Consider the following 16,969-nt stretch of genomic DNA (forward strand, 5'->3'; position numbering starts at 1 on the left):
TGGACGGGGGCCTGGCGGCAGAGGCTTCTGAGGCTTGTGGTTTGGTTCCTGCCAATGTCAACTCCTTTCTGTCTAACTTTAGAAACCCACGGTTGGCTTCCCTTGCATCAAAGAAGTCAAAGTAGTCAACTCCAGAGGCTGTGTATTTTTAAAACAACAACAACAAAATCAAAACAAAACCAGAAAGAAAAAAAAAAAAATCCAGTGATCTTTCAGAGCCAAGGAGACTCAGCACATACACCCCTAAGCTTCAGGGAAATGCCCAGTGACTGTGGTCAGCCCAAATTAAACATATCTACTCTGTTTTTAAAGCTAAAAAAAATTCTAAATGACCTTTAATTAGTAGACCCACTTCTTTCCTTCCCATCAAAGCCAAGTGTTTCATGCAGAACTACATTTCCTAAAAAGGCCTAGGGCTAGAGGCTAAGTTCCCTCACCTTGCACATATTAATGGCCTGCAGACAGCATTCCTGCCTGGATTCGTGGTTCATGGCTATACTGAGTGGGGTGCTGTTGCTGGAGCAGAAGGGTAGGAGAGTGGCCAGACCTTGAAACCTCAGTAAGGAGGCCTGGAGTTCCCCAAATCTCCAGTCTGTTCTTTTTTTAACTGTGTAACCTTGAGCGAGTACCCTAATCTCTCTGGTCTTCATTTCCCCATCTATAAAACAGAGGCCCCCGATACCAGGTAGACACCTCAGCGTGACAAAAGTGGGCTTTATCAAAAGCCCCAGACCCTCTACAAAAAGATGAAATTGTTGCTAATCTATCAAAATGCCTTGACTCCTCTTCCCCCTTTTTTTCTTCCTCTTCTTTTTATTTAAACATGTCTCCCCTTTTCTCTGTCTTTGCCCCTCTCCTTGGATCTTCTTTCTTGGTCCACTCCTCCCTTGTCCTATGGGCACATCATTCATCTGGTTTCTAAGCAACAGGAAGTTCAAGAGTGATATTGGTGCTAGGGAGAAGGGGGGTTTCCCGAAACGGCCAAGCTACATTTATATAGGCGTCATCACCCAGACATTCTATTTGTGCATCTTTTCCAGGTCATCTGGCCAGATCCAGCCCCTTGGACATAGAGCTGTGAGAAAACATTCGTCCTTTTAGATCCAACTGGTGGTGCAACCCTTAGGAAATTTCCCTCTGCTGGCTGCCCAAGTTGGCCAGACAACTTATCCTCTGATCAGGGGGGTCACACATCATCCCAAGAGAATGGTTTATTTTTTTCTGAAGGCTGTAGGGCAGCAGAGGGAGGGGGAGGAGGCTTAAAATAAAACACATACACACATAGGAGACCAGTGAGTAACACTGATGGACTCACACAGACTTCAGGATTAATTTATAGATGCTTCTTAAGCTGAAGTGACTTGTTCAGGCAACTGGGACAGGCCAGGCCACACTCCCTGGGCTCTCCATCTACTGAACCTTTCTGTCCTCAGCCCCAGCTAATGCAGAGAAAGAAAAGCACTGACACTGGCCACAGGCCCCGGTGTGATCATGCTCCAGGTCTCTGCACTCAAGCCTCCCAGAATGTTAGAGTCCTAATAATTTTTTTTTTTAATTTCTTCAGTTGTTTTGTTTTTTTCAATCAAGGCAAAGTTTACAGAGAGTGCAATGTAGCTGTATTTAGTGTGCAATGCAATGACTTTTGATGAATATATATACCATATCAGTTTTAATAATACTAGGCAGCAAGTTAAAAAGCAGAGATTTTACTTTGCTGACAAAAGTCCATATAGTCACATCTATGGTTTTTACAGTAGTCATGTATGTATGTGACAGTTGGACTGTAAAGAAGGTTGAATGCTGAAGAATTGATGCTTTTGAACTGTGGTGCTGGAGAAGACTCTCAAGAGTTCCTTGGACTGCAAGGAGATCCAACCAGTCCATCCTAAAGGAGATCAGTCCTGTTGGAAAGACTGATGCTGAAGCTGAAGCTTCATTAATTTGACCACTTGATGAGAAGAGCTGACTCATTAGAAAAGACCCTGATGCTGGGAAAGATTAAGGGCAAGAGAAGAAAAGGGTGACAGAGGATGAGATGGTTGGGTGACATCACCAACTTAATGGACAAGAATTTGAGCAAACTCTGGGAGATAGCGAAGTACCGGGAAGCCTGGCGTGCTGCAGTCCATGGGATTGCAAAGAGTCTGACACGACTGAGTGGCTAAACAACAACTATATCAGTGACATTATAGAACATTTCCATTGCCCCCAGGAAGTTACTTTGTGTCCCTTATAGTCGTACCCACCCCAAAGGTACCACTCTTCTGATTTCTACCACCATACCCGAATTCTGACAATTTTAGAATTTTATGCCAAAGCAATCTCCCTATATTTGTTCTCTTGTGCATTGTTTCTTCACTGAAATTCATGTCTGTGATGTTCAGCCCCACTGTTTTTGGCATCAGTATTTGAGTCCAGTTTCCTCTGACTCCTAGCCCAGCATGCGAACACACCACTATTAATTTGCCCAATGTCTCCATTTATGAATATTTTTCTCATTTCCAGTTTGACGCTATTGTGGATAAAGTTGCAACAAGCATCCATGTACAAGACATGGTGTGGACATATGTTTTCATTTCTTTTAGATAAATACCAAGGAGTGGAACTGCTGGATCATAAGGAGTCAAATATTTAAATTTAGAAGAAAGTTATAATTGAAGTGGTTTGTACCACTGACCTCTCAACCAGAAATGTATGAGGGCTCCAGTTGCTCTTCATTCTCACCAACATTTTTTGTTGCTGTTTTTTTAATTAGTCACTCTTGTGTTTGTATAATAGTGGCTCATCGTGGTCTTTATTAGCATTTCCCCGATGACTAAGTAAGCTACAGCTTACTGTGTGTATTGGCCATTCATATGCCCCAAGGTCCCAGAGAGTTTCTCCTAGATTTTCTTCTAAAAACTTTATAGTTTTATCGTATACCTTGACGTCCGTAGTATAGCTCAGATTACGTTTGTCTGCGGTGAGAGGTAGAAGTCCATTTTCACCATATACATCCAGTTATTTAGTAGTGTTGCAAAGACTTTTTTGTCCCATGAAATTGCTTCGACACCTTGGTTGAAAGTCAATTCATTGTGTGTGTGTATATATATATTTCTGGCTTTTCTAGCCTGTTAAATTTGTATCTTTGCTTGTGCCAATGCCACACTCTCTTGACTATGTAGCTTTAAGTGTTGAATCAGGCAGTGTAAGTTCTCTAAGTTTGTCTTTCTTTTTCAATATTGTTTTGACTGTTCTATATCTTTGCTTTTCCATATAAATTCTAATAAGTTGTTTCTTGTCATTTGCTACAAAAACATCTGTTGAGATTGTAATTGGGATTACTTTAAAGTTGTAGAGAATTGGCATCTTAACAATATTGAGTCTTTCAATTCATTAACATGGAATATCTCTTCATTTGTACAGTTTAAAAAATGCCTGTCAGTGTATTTTGTCATTTTCATGACAAATATTATTCATATTTTGTTAAACTTATTCCTAAGTATTTTCCACATTGAGGTATTAAAGTAAAAGAGCACTTAAAATTGAATTTTTTAATTTTTTGCTGCTAGTATATAGAAATACAATAGATTTTTGTATTTAGACCTTGTGGCCTATGATCTTGCTAAATTAACTTATTAGGAGTTGCTTTGTAGGTTCCTTAGGATTTTCTACATAAAAAATCATATTGTCTGTAAAGAAAATTTTAATCCTTTTATTCATATTTTGATGCCTCTGTTTTGTTGTTGTTGTTCAATCTTATTTCATTATCTGGGATCTCCAGAACAACGCTGAACAGTAGTGGCTAGAGCCTTATCCCCATCTTAGGGGGAAGCATCTAACATTTAGATTGGTTACATTTATGGTAGGGCTTAGTTTTTTATAGATACCCTGCAAGAGATTGAAGTGGTCATACTCTATTCCTAGTTTGCTGAGAATTTTTTATTATGTGTAGATGTTCAATTTTTTCAAATGCTGTTTTGGATCTATGATTATATAAATTTTCTCCTTTATTCTATTAATATGGTGAATTACATTGCTTGGTTTTTCAAATATTAAACCAACTTTGCATTCCTGAGGTGAACCCCAATTGGCCATGATGCATTACTTTTTTTACATGTTGCTAGCTTCAGTTTGTAAATATCTTATTAAGGAGTTTTGTATCTGTGTTTATAGAGGATATTGGCCTGTATAGTCCACTGAGGGTGCTATAACAAAAATATCATAGTCTAAGTGGCTTAAACAACAAACGTTTATTTCTCATACTCTTGGAGACTGGAAAGTCCAAGATTAGAGCACTGACAGATTTGTGTCCGGTGAGAGCCTACTTCCTTCTTCCTAGGTGGCAGCTGTCCTCTCTCTGTGTCCCCGCATGATAGAGGAAAGCTTTGGGGGTCCCTTTTACTGGTGACTAATTCCACTCCTGAGAGTTCCATGCCCTCCCAAAGGCCCCACCTCCAAATACCATCACATTTAGGGTTAGCATTTCAACGTTTGAATTTTGAGAGGACACAAACATTCAGTCTTTAAAGTCTGTAATGTTCTTTTTTTTATGTCTCTCAATTTTGGTATCAGGATTAGCTAGCCACATAAAATGAGCTAGGAGTGTTCTGTCTACCTCAGTTTTCTGAAAGAATTTGTATAAGATCAAACTATTTTTTCCAAAAAATATTTAATGACATTTGAGTGCAACCATCAGAGATTGGAACTGGGGGATATCTTGCAGTTGTCACTCTCTTTAACAGAACTATTTAACTTTCTATATTTTGGGGGTGTCAATTGGTAAGTTGTGTTTTTCAAATAATTTGTCTATTTCACCTAGGTTGTGAAATTTGATAGTAATAATGTTGTTCATAACACCCTCTTACTAACTCTTTAATTTATAGCAGACATTGTGGGTAAGATATTGTAGAAACTCTGGATTCTATTATCTTCTGAAAAATGTTGAAATTTGTTATGGCTGTCAGTGTTAAGTTACTGGATAACCACTTTAAACTTGTAGAGGTTTGAGTTTGTACTTTCTTAAGGCATGTAATAATTGCTTTACCTTAGTTTTAGGGTAAATTCTTTGGTTCTGAGACACAGATTTTATTCTGCTAACTTGGTGAAACTCAAATCTGTAGCTAGGCCACAGCTGAAATCTCTACTCAGTTTTTCCAACCTCCTGGTTAGTGTTTCCACCAGGCTTCTTTTAAAAAAAAATTATTTATTTTTTGGCTGCATTGGGTCTAAATTACAGCGTGAGGGCTCAGTAGTTGAGGCACACGGGCTTAGTTGCTCCAAGGCATGTGTGACCTTAGTTCCCTGGCCAGAGATCAAACCCTTGTCCCCAACATTGAAAGGCAAACTCCTAACCACTGGGCCACCAGGGAAGGCTTTCCACTGAGCTCCTTGATGTCACCCCATGCATGTACAATTCAGGGGTCAGTCAGAAATTTGAGGGCAGTTGACATGCAGATTTGGGGGCTCTCCTCTTCTCCCCTTTCCAGGATTTCTCTCCCAGGTTCCAGTTACTCTGGTAGACTTGAACTCCAACCTCTGACACCAAAGATCAGAAATACTTTGGTTTTCCACATGAGTCCTGGCTACCCCAGGCCATGCAGATAGGGGTACAGTGCACTCAGGGGAAGAGTCATGAATCACCCAGTAGAGCTGTCTTCTTCCAAGGACCAATCTAGCTCCAGTTTCTGCCTGGTTTTGGCAGCCTTCCAATTCTTTCAAATACTTGTTTGTACATTTTATTCATATATTAAAACTACATTCTGTGAGAGAGTTAAGTCCAACACAACTGCTCTGACATTACCAGCACAGGAAATTAACCACTTAACTATTAAAGTTGGGGAAAGCGATGCCCAGAGAAGAATAGAAGAACTCTGAGCCAAGTCTCAGGTTGCTGGCTCCTCTTACTGTATCTTGGTGGTAGGTGACTTTTGATGCTTCAGAAGGAGCTATTGAATGAGATTCATGTAGCCTCAGGGAGCCTCACTGCAGGCTTTAGGTGGAGAGCAAAAAGGAACATGAGAAACTATGAGGTCAAGAAATTATGAGGCCACCAGAAAGCCAAGCATTATGTCTTAGAAGCAGAGGCCCAGCCCACAGGCAGGCTCAGAGGACCAGAGATTTCACAGCAGCTTCAAGTATCACCTGCACAGTTCTACCTCTGTAGTTCAGACTCCCTGGAATCTTAGACTCAATATGTCTAGAACCATTATGGTGCTCTCCATCCATGATCCATTTTCTCTTGTGTTCCCTAGCTCTGATCACAGCCCTACCACTGGGACTCCTCATTCCCAATACAGGGGGCCTGGGTTTGATCCCTGGTCAGGTAACTAGATCCCATGGGCCACAAGACCTCACACAGCCAAATAAATAAATATTTTTTTAAAGGCCCTACCCCCCATCTTCCTGAGTGTTTATCTTCCCAGAATATAAGAGCTAGTCCTGGACTCTGTCCTCATGCCTTATAGAGACTCATACAGATCCCACATCCTGTAAAACCCAGGAGTCTATCTCCTCCTTCTGGTCCCTGTTTTTGTTCAAGGTTTCTTCCCTTCTCCCTGGTTTGCTGCTGTGAAATCTGAACAGGCCCCAGCTCTGGTGAACTATGCTCACCCTCCCCTCGATTGCACTTTTTCCAGAATTTTTTTTTCCCCCTTAAGCCCTAAATAAGATCCTTCCCCTTCTTATATACTTAGGGAACTCAGTCCGGTGGTGAAAACAGGCAGATTAACAACTGGCTATAATACAAGAGATAGATGTGAATAGTAATTGTGAACTTGGAGAGCATCACATCCCTTGTAAGGGCCACCTTCCCGTCTGCCTGAAGAGGACTTCTGAGGAGACACTAAGGAAGACAGAAGAGCATTCTCAAAACCCCCTGGGCTCCATTCCACTCCCACCCCACACCCCACCTATGCAAAATCAGGAGATCTAATATTTATTAAGGTTGGTAAAAAAAAGTAATTGCATTTTCCAAATTGTGGTTTTGGACTGTGAATTTCAAATCATTATGACTAAGCTCAAACACATCTTTATTAATCAAAATAGGAACCATTACAATCAACATATTGCTGCCAATGTGAAATAAGTTTGTTAATTCCTGTAGCATAAGAATTCACGCTTTAGGATTTGACGAACTCTTGGAAAGCATTTTCTGCCTTTTGCTGGTTGAGGAAGTTGTTGAGATGTTTGAAGAAGTGGTAGTTGGTTGGTGAGATGCCAAGTGAATATGGCAGATGAGGCAAAACTCTGTAGCCCAATTCGTTCAACTTTTGAAGCATTGGTTGTGTGACGTGCAGTTGGGCTTTGTCATGGAGAACAATTGGGCCCTTTTTGTTGACAAATGCCAGCCGCAGACATTGCAGTTTTTCATGCATCACATTGATTTGCTGAGTATACTTCTCAGACGTAATGATTTCACTGGAATTCAGAAAGCTGTAGTGGATCTGACTGACAGTGACCATGAACCTTTTTTTGGTACAAGTTTGGCTTTGGGAAGTGCTTTGGAGCTTCTCATTCCAGCTACTGAACTAGTCATCACCAGTTATCATAAAATCCACTTTTCATCACAGGTCACAATCTGATAAAGAAATGGTTCAATTTTGTTGCATAGAGTAAGACGACACTTCAAAACAACTTTTTTGATTTTTGGTCAGCTCATGAGGCACCTACTTATCAAGCTTTTTCACTTTTCCAATTTGCTTCAAATGCTGAATGACCATAGAATGGTTGATGTTGAGTTCTTTGACAATTTCTCCTGTCAAAGAACTCAACAAGAGTTCAGCTCTAAGAGGATCAGCGTCAATGGCTGAGGATGGCTCTCAGTCGGTCATTATCAATTTGCAACGGCTAACCACTATGCTCCCCATCTTCGAGGCTCCCATCTCCGTTGCAAAACTTCTTGAACCACTGCTGTACTGTACGTTCATTATTAGTTCCTGGGCCAAATGCGTTGTTGATGTTGTGAGTTGTCTCTGTGGCTTTATGACCCATTTTGAATCTGAACAAGAAAATTGCTTGAATTTGCTTTTCAGCTATAGTCTAAAATAAACATAAAATAAACAGCAAGTAATGTCATTAGGAAAAAATATATAAATTGAGAAATGGACACTAAAATTATGTATAGCATAGCCATATTTATTTAAGAATATGTTCCAATATCAAACAGCAAAGTTTAACCACACAAAACCTCAATTACGTTTGCACCAACCTTCAAAGGAGGGGAAAAAAGTTCCCCAAGCTCAGAAATGAGACTGAAGAACAAAAGGAGCAAAACAAACAAACAAACAAAAAATGTTAAATAAGGTGTTTAAACTTTTGCAATAATTTCTACTTTAAAATAAAATCAATTTCTCAAAAATTGGGGGAGGAATTCCTCCCAATCCCATTTTAATCCAAGATTCCCATTTTAAAACTAAAGATGTGGAAGTCACTCAGTCTTTGAGACCCGATGGACTGACTATACAGTCCTTGAAATTCTCCAGGCCAGAATACTGGAGTGGGCAGCCTTTCCCTTGTCCAGGGGATCTTCCCAACCTAGGGATTGAACCCAGGTCTCCCACGTTGCGGGTGGATTCTTTACCAGCTGAGCCACCCGGGAAGCCCAAGAATACTGGAGTGGGTAGCTTATCTTTTCTCCAGTGGATCTTCCCGACCCAGGAATCGAACTGGGGTCTCCAGCATTGCAGGCAGATTCTTTACCAACTGAGCTATCAGGGAAGCAAAACTAAAGGTAAAGATGGGCTTAATATTTTCAAACTTCAGAAAGTGAAAAGGGCAGACAATGAGACGTAGGCCAAAATAGAACTTCTCTGCACCCTCCATCGCTCCTCTTTAAGGAAGAAAATGATCATTATCATCCTAGACAGCTCACAGGGTTGCTGCTTGTTGCATATTAGACAACAAATGCGAAGGCCTTTTGAGAAATTCAGAGTGCTATGACACAAGGAATTACTATCCCAGACACATTTATGTTCATTTTGCCTTCCTTGCTTCAGTGCTCCCAGGCCAATTAATATTCCAGAGGCACAGAATAACTTGAAGAATTATAGGTAGGGACAGGCCCAGAAGGCAGAAATCTTTGAAATTCCCAGGAGACAATGGGAGTCATCACTATTTCTAGCGGGCAGCAGGACCACACAGGGATCTTCCTAGCCTCATTTGACCATCCATGATGGCAAGTGCCAGGCAGACCATGAGCACTGGGGGGAGGGCTGAGCCTGGGCCCTCACCTAGCTCCAGTATAGAGCCCACAGCAAGGACCCTAGGTGCAAATCAGAGGGAAGCGTCTTGGCTCCACTACCGCCCCGCCGTGCCACGTTGGGAACTTCACACCTCTCCTCGGAGTTCAGTTTCTGAACTCTCCACTCCACCCTCTGTGCTGGAGTTGCGGGGAGAGTGAGATGAGCTCAGGGATGCAAAAGCCTCCTGGTAAACCACATGAACTGCATACATTTCCACTGCTGCTGTCATCGTCATGCATGCAGCCTGCATTTGGTGGAATAAGTCCATCTGTGCAAGCAAGGCCTTTGAAGGTATCCTAAGTCTGGCAGGTTTCAACCTAAGCCAGTTGTGGAGTGTGGTTTTCATCAGGAAGGCTGGCAGGAGACCAAACACCACGTAGCCTGTGAAGCCTCAGGATGCAAACTCTGCCCCTACCGGACAACCCTATACCAAACCACCCAGCCTCCTGTCCTGGCATTTTCAGGCCTCCGTTTCCACGTAGCACTTACTTTTAGGGTGGCCTGTGAATGAATGCTTTCTTCTTGCTTTTTTAAAATTTATTTTTAATTGCAGCATAATTGCTTTACAATATTGTGTTGGTTTCTGCCATACACCAACATGAATCAGCCATAGGTACATATACGCCCCTTCCCTCTTGAAGCTCCCTGTCACCTCCCACCACATCCTACCCCTCAAGGTTGTCACAGAGCACCGAACTTGAGCTCTGCATCATCCAGCCAGTCCCCACTGGCTATCTATTTTACATATGGTCATGTAGATGTTTCAATGCTGCTCTCTCCATTCGTCCCACCCTCTCCTTCCCCAACTGTGTCCACAAATCTGTTCTCTATGTCCGTGTCTCCACTGCTGCCCTGCAAATGGGTTCATCAGTACCATCTTTCTTTCTTTAGCTGGGGACTCTTAGGAAAGGCAGTAGGATTCAGATTCCCAGCTGGAACCCCAGGCTGTCCCCTTAATTGATTTCCTTTGTTTGCTTTGAGTCCTCAAAAATGTGTCGACATCCGTTTGGAGCTGCCTTCCGCCCGGCACACGCTGGCCAACTTTCTTCAATTAATGAGCTGAGACTGGAATTGAGAGCCTCACTTTTCACAGCCGCAGCAGGGACTGACCCTGCTGTGGTGCTAAGATAAAAAATACACTGTCAGTGCTACATCTGTGGAATATAAGTTAATAAGAAGTGGACACGCCAGCTTGCATGGGCGATGTATCCTCATGGACGACTATTATTTTGGCTGTGGCTGGACTTCTTCCTTCCCTCACCTCTGAACTTGGCTTGCTGGCTGCCTGTGCCTTTGCTCAACCCTGTCCCCCACCTAGTATGCCCTCTCTGTGAACTTTTGGCTCATTACAACTCAGCCAGCCTTCAGGGCCGAGTTTTTTTGGATTTTTCATTCAACCGACCAATGTTTGCTGTATGCCTACCGTGTACCAGATTCGTTTTTTAATAAAATTTTTATTGGAATATAGTTGTTTTGCAATGTTGTATTAATTTCTGCTGTATAGCAAAGTGAATCAACCATACACATACACATATCCCCTTTTTTGGATTTCCTTCCCATTAGGGTCACCACGGAGCATTAAGTAGAGTTCCCTGTGCTACACAGTAGGTTCTCATTAGTTATCGACTTTACACCTAATAGTGTATACATGCATGTCAGTCCCAAGCTCTCAATTCATTTTCATATATTCATTCTAAAACCATTTCTTAGGTGAGCAAGATAAACGCTGCTCTTATCCTCATGGAGTCACAGACTTGGAAGAACACAGAAAATTTCAAAGGTGACTCGAGTGTGACCTGGTAGGTGCAGGGCAGTAACAGACATTGGTATGGGCTTTGGGTACCGGGAAGGGGCACTGACTTCTGGAGAAAGTGCTGTGATTTTAAAACTTTTTTGTGATAGCAAATTTCAAATTCAGACAAAATTGTATAATGGACCCCTATGGAGACTGTTCTAATACCTATCATCTCACAGCCAATCTTTTCACCTATATTCCTATCTATCTCCCTCAACGAAATCTTGTACTGTTCTTAAGCAAATCCCAGGCAGCACTGTATTTTATTCATGAATCCACAGCCCTTCTTACCTGCACCCCTCATTGACTTTAGGTTAGTATTATAAGCATTATGAGTAGGGAGCCATTGAGGTGTTGAAAGACTATTAACTGGCCTTGGCATTAAATAAACCTGAGTTCAAAACCTACCTCCCATATGCACACATTGTGTGATATCACTCAAGTTACCTAAACTCTCTGGGTCCCACATTCTTCATCTACAAAATAAGGATGATATGACCTAGCTTCTAGTGTTGTCTGAAAATTAAATGAGATGTAAAGTGCCTAACATGATATCAGACACATAGTAGGTGTTCTGTAAATATTTCTCTCCTTGTCTAGGTTTGCCCTGGATGAAAATGAAAGTAAAATAAAGTGACCGAGTAAGCTTGACAATGGCACTTCACTTCTGATGTCCTAAGATGGGCGGAAGCTGCCAGAGGGCGGACACCTGACCGTACACGGTGCAGGTCCAGCCCAGACAGCTGCTATGAAAAGCACTTCTCTCTGATGTCAGCCTCCCTCACCGACTCTTTCTATCACAAGGACCTTCCACCAGCTTCACGTCTACCATTGTGTGGTTCCACCCAAGACAGACGTCGCATAGGTTTTGTGAAGTTCAAGTGAAGAAGTCAGCCATGATTTTACCTGTCTTAACTTTGGGGAGAAGGGGACACTCGGCCAATGTGAATGCGTGCACTCAAACCAAGCCCCCTAAGCTTGCTTTTAAAAACCTTGACCTGCTCTGCCAACTGTTGCAAGCACCAGATTCCTCTCTACTCTGGGTGGCAGCAGGCGATAAAGCCCCTAGAACTCAGACAAATGTGGCTGACGCCAGAGAGGAGTCAAGGGCCTGGCTGCGACGTCTGGGGCCAGCTCGGTCTTGGACCTCGCTGTGTGTTTACAAGTTTCTCTTTGACAATTCAGTTTTGAAGATGGGCTTCATTAAAGGGCAATTATAGGTTAAGTAACTTGTTGGCTCCCTGCCTAATGTGAAAAACTCGACTGTGACAATCAGATAATTTTGAGATTAAGCAAGACAGCAATTGCTACTGAAAGAAGAAGCTTAGCAAGAGGATAAAAGACTCTCCCCAGCCATGACCTCATCCCAGCTGCCCTGTCTGGGCAGGAAGTCTGAATCCAAGGAAGCAGCAGGCTCTGGGAACCTTTGGCATCAAGGGTGACCTCTTCTGGAAAAGGAGATTGCAGAAGGCAAGGTGCTTACCCATCCGGGTGGTGACGTGCCCCCCTTCCTCCCGGGCTCAACTCTTCTAGAGGCTTCTCACTGGGTCCTGAGGGCCAGCCTACTGGTCTCTGCCATGACCTCTGTACCTTACTCTTCCGCATCACACATTTCTGCCATATCGTCCAGCGTCCCAACTATATACCTAGAAGGCTGATTCCTCCCACTTTTCTTACTATCCGTAAAGCTTCCTGACCCAGAAAAGGATGACACACTTCAAAATTCCTAGCACACTTTGTATCGAATGGGAAACTTTCTATTATATGTCAAAACCCCCACCCCAAAATATGGGCTATGCTCAAACGGGGATTTATTGACTCATGTAACTTTTGGGCCTTTTTGACTGACTTCAGGGATGGTTGGATCCAGAAAGTAAAGATGCCCAAAAGGAAATCCGGGTGTTGTTATCAAAATGGGGAATAGATACCAAGAAGACCAAAACCTAACATACTTCTGTTCTCTGTCATGCATGTAAATGTCAACTCCTTGAAAACTCTATCTCCAGAGGGGTTTTTAGTTCCAAAAGGGCAGTGGTCCTGAGTGATCCCCAATCCCTATGAGGCATGAGCATCACCTGGCAACTCACTAGGAATCACTTGTTCTGGGTCCGCCCCATCCTGATGAATCAGAAACAGTAGGTCAGGGCCCAGGAATCTGTGCTCTAACAAGGGCTCCAGGCACCTCTGATGCTCTAAAGTTTGAGGACTACTGCTGTAGGCCAAGGGCTGTATTTCACATTCCCTCATTGTTGGCATTTAATATTCACTATGTGAAATAAAAGTAAATAAATGAACACACAGAGGGAGGCCCTGAGCTGTTCCTTTGAAGAAAAGTATTCATTACTCAAGGTTCACTTGGGTGCCTGCACAGAACTCTGGCCAATTTAGGCATGCATTTAGTCTCCTTCCCCTATTCTATTGGCGCATGGTAAGGGCTTGAGATAAAAACACAAAACAGCTGTTTTGATTCCTATGTGCCAAGCATTGTGTTATGTTCCAGCCATGGGTGGTAACAAAACACAGACCAGGTCTCTGTCCTCTGCAGCCACAGACTAGCAATCACGAAAAAGTCAGATGAATGAATGAAAACGGGGCACTCTGGGAAGTGCCCAAAATGAGAGATGCTGATAGGGTGTATCAGGGGAGGGGAATCCAATCAATGCAAGGAGGTGAGAAAGGCAGAAACCGGATTTGCTGGGAAACTCTGGAATCAAAGAATCAAAGGAGACCTGAGCTCCTGGCCTCAGGAAGACCATACCCAGGGCTGCCCTGAAGACCACAGCAGTCAGGGCTGCTCCTTGTTCTGGGCTCTGCCTTTAAAAGAACTCACTGTCAGTGTTGTTTTCCCTCCACTCAAGCATCAAATTCTAGAGAGGAAGAAGCTGCTTGGCCCAACTTAGCCGGTTGCCCCATGCCCGGGACTTACTCAGCCAACAGCTAGGTAGGCAGGAGAGCACCCCAGACAAGGGTCCCGAGGCATCCTCGAAAGCCAGCATTGCAAAGTGGTCAGCTCATTCTGATTTTCATGAGACTTTTTCAGTTTTAGTGTTGCAAGTCTCTTGTCCAGAAACCCCTCACTGTCTGGCTCAATCTGGCTCTACTTAAGCCCTTGAAGCCCCTTGGGACGGAGGCCACATGGGCCAAGGCCTCCCTGCCTCAGCTCCTGTGATCAGCGCCACCCTCACTCCACTCAGTTCACAGTCACACAGGCAGCAGGATGGAGGGTAAGGAAGGATGATCCAGGGGTGATCAGAGCCAGGACTTGTGCAGGCCTTGCCCAACTCATTGGACCTTCCTGGGCCTTTCTTGCTCTCTAAATGAGAGTCTAAGAAGTCTGGATTCTGGAATCCTTGCTCCTCTGAAACGTTTGGGTGTGCGGACCTCTCTGCTCGACTCTGAGATGGGGCTGGGTCAGTACAGAAAAAAGAAAGGGTGGTTTCTGCTCACACCGATTTATAATCCAGTTACACATCATTCAGGTGATGAAAAAACAAAACAAGCCAAGCTGCTCACATTTCCTCGTCCAAGTGCAGAAGACACCAGGGCCTGGGTAGGCCCCGGGAAACCACTGGGGGCTTCCTGGAGGAGGGGCTGAACTTAACTCACGTACTGGGTAACAGTGTAGAGGCTCCCTGGGTCTCCCTGGCTTCTTCCCCCACGTCATGCAAAATCTTGCTTCTTTAGCCTCAGAGAGCTGCAGATACTTTGTCAGAGGGTTCACTCAGATCTGGGTGGGCACGGGGACTGGATGGGGGCAGAGGGCAGTGAGTGTGATGCTGTGATTAAATTCACCTTTGAGGCTGGACCAAACTTGCTGAGGCTCAGACTCTGGGCAGTCGCCCCTCAGGTGGTATTTAAGAGGCGTTTGGGGAGTGGATCTGGACTATTGAGTGGGGGGCTACGGAGTACACCGTAGTCCAGTGCAGGGACAGGGAGGGAGGCTGGCATCTCTCATCAATTTGTTCATTCATCCAATCACTATCCAAACCTTTACTGAGCTCCTGCTCTGGGTCAAGGACTATTCAGGGCACTGGGATGGCAGAGACTCCGTATGTTCTACAGTCATTGCTGGGTATTTAGAGAATGTCTCCAACACCTCATTTTACAAATGGAGAAACTGAGGCCAGACCCAAGGCACACAGGGTGTTAATGGCCTGCCCAAGACATATCAGCAGTAGGCAGGTCCCCACCAGGAAAATGGGAATGACTCTGGGACGTTGGAGCCTTATATCACCCGAGCCTCAACATGTAGGACAGGGATGCAGGGGCAGGTACCACAGGTAAGGTGCAGCTTCTGGGGCTGGGAGGGGATGAAAATATCAGCACCAGCTGAAATTCAGACAATTAGCCACAGGGCAAGTTCAGCATCCCACCACCCCAGGACAGAGGCGCCCAGGAGTCTGGCTAGAAGCAGAACTGAGGTAAAGAGGGCTAAGCCCCAGCATTGTGATTTCCAGCCTTGGAGAGACTGAGGTGCTAGGCTTGGTCCTGAGTGACTCAGGTGGGGCTGCAGCATCATAAGAAGAATGAAAAAAAGAAGCTTCCCAGGTACCTGCTATGCATTGTCTGGATAAATACTAGCAACAAGTATATCCCCATATCACAGATGAGGAAACTGAGGCACAGGAAGGATAGGTTCTGGTCCAAGGCCACACACCTAGCACCTGGTCGAGCTGGACTTGAATGGAGATAGTTGGATTCTAAAGCCCATGTCTGAATAGCATCCCCACCCCCTCCCTATGTTTTAACTTTGCCTAGTACGCACATTTTCAAACATGTACAAAAGTAGAGAAAGCAATTATATTGTTCCCAAGTGTACCCACCATCCAGTGGGTGTGGATCCACATTTTGTAATCTTATTTAATCTATAGACCTACTATATTCAGGAGGGGGCTGGAATATTTTAAAGCACATTATGGACATCGTATTTCAGCACTAAACACTTCAGTATGCTTATCTAACGGACAAGACTATTTTTCTTTCACATAACCATTATGCCACTGTTTCACCTATGAAAGTCAACATTGACCTCTGGAGGTCATCTATTGCAACCTTCTCCAATTAGCTCAAAGATGCCTTTTTTAAAAAAAGATGTTTTGGATGTGGACCCTTTTTAAAGTCTTTATTGAATTTATTACAATATTGCTCCTGTTTTTTTTCTTTTTTTTTTTAACATTTTGGCATTTTTGGTCCCAATCTTAGCTCCCCAACCAGGGACCATACCTGGAGTCTTGGAACGTGAAGTCTTAACCACTGGACTGCCAGGGAAATCCCCCAAAAAAGCCTTTTTACAATTGATTTGTTCTAATCAGGACCAAACTAAGAGCTACCCAACGCATCTAGCTGCTTGCATCTATCAGATGCTAGTTTCCCCTCCCTCCACCCCAGCCAATGATGTGTCCTTCCTTTTACAGATGGGAAACTGAGGCAGGGTTCAAGGGGCAAGGCCAGGACCATAATGCAACTGACTCAGGTCCACAGGTCTCCCCACTGACAGTTTAGAACCCCTCTCATTTATTCTCATCTATTTTTGAACCAGCAGAGAAGTTAGCAAGAACGGGCATCCTTAAGCACTGTGAGTTCTCAGGATATAATTCACTTTAATCTTTTAAGCATTTGACAGTATTTGCTCGAAAGAAGGAGCAACAAGTACATAATTATTGCACTAATTAAGCTGCCAAAAACACAAGCGTGCAGCAAGAGCACCTTTGAAACGGGGAGCCCACGACGCATTAGCATCTGCTGTAAGCTTATTAATCACCTAACAGGCAATTAGCAAGCTGTTACTGTTTGAGGCTGCTATGTAAATAAATTCTTGGGTTAATTTCTTCCTCTGATAATAAAGAAAACATTATGAAAATTAGCTAAGCGACAATGTAAATGATCTTCACTGTTAATTATATGACGGTGTTACATATGCAAGGACCCCAGTGCTGATAAGGCCCCGGCTCCC

At 43.6% G+C, this 16,969-nt stretch overlaps 1 long non-coding RNA gene across 1 annotated transcript in view; it reads right to left on the reverse strand.

Annotated features, from left to right (window-relative positions):
• Positions 1-7,954: 7,954 nt before the first annotated feature.
• The window catches only part of LOC136172017 (uncharacterized), a 136,927-nt gene continuing 127,912 nt past the window's right edge, over positions 7,955-16,969 (reverse strand). The window contains exon 3 of the long non-coding RNA XR_010663952.1: positions 7,955-8,019. This is a non-coding gene — a long non-coding RNA (uncharacterized lncRNA). The remainder of the gene's footprint in view (positions 8,020-16,969) is intronic.

This window comes from Muntiacus reevesi, chromosome 7 (assembly GCF_963930625.1).
Source record: "Muntiacus reevesi chromosome 7, mMunRee1.1, whole genome shotgun sequence".
NCBI classification, from domain to species: Eukaryota; Metazoa; Chordata; class Mammalia; order Artiodactyla; family Cervidae; genus Muntiacus; species Muntiacus reevesi.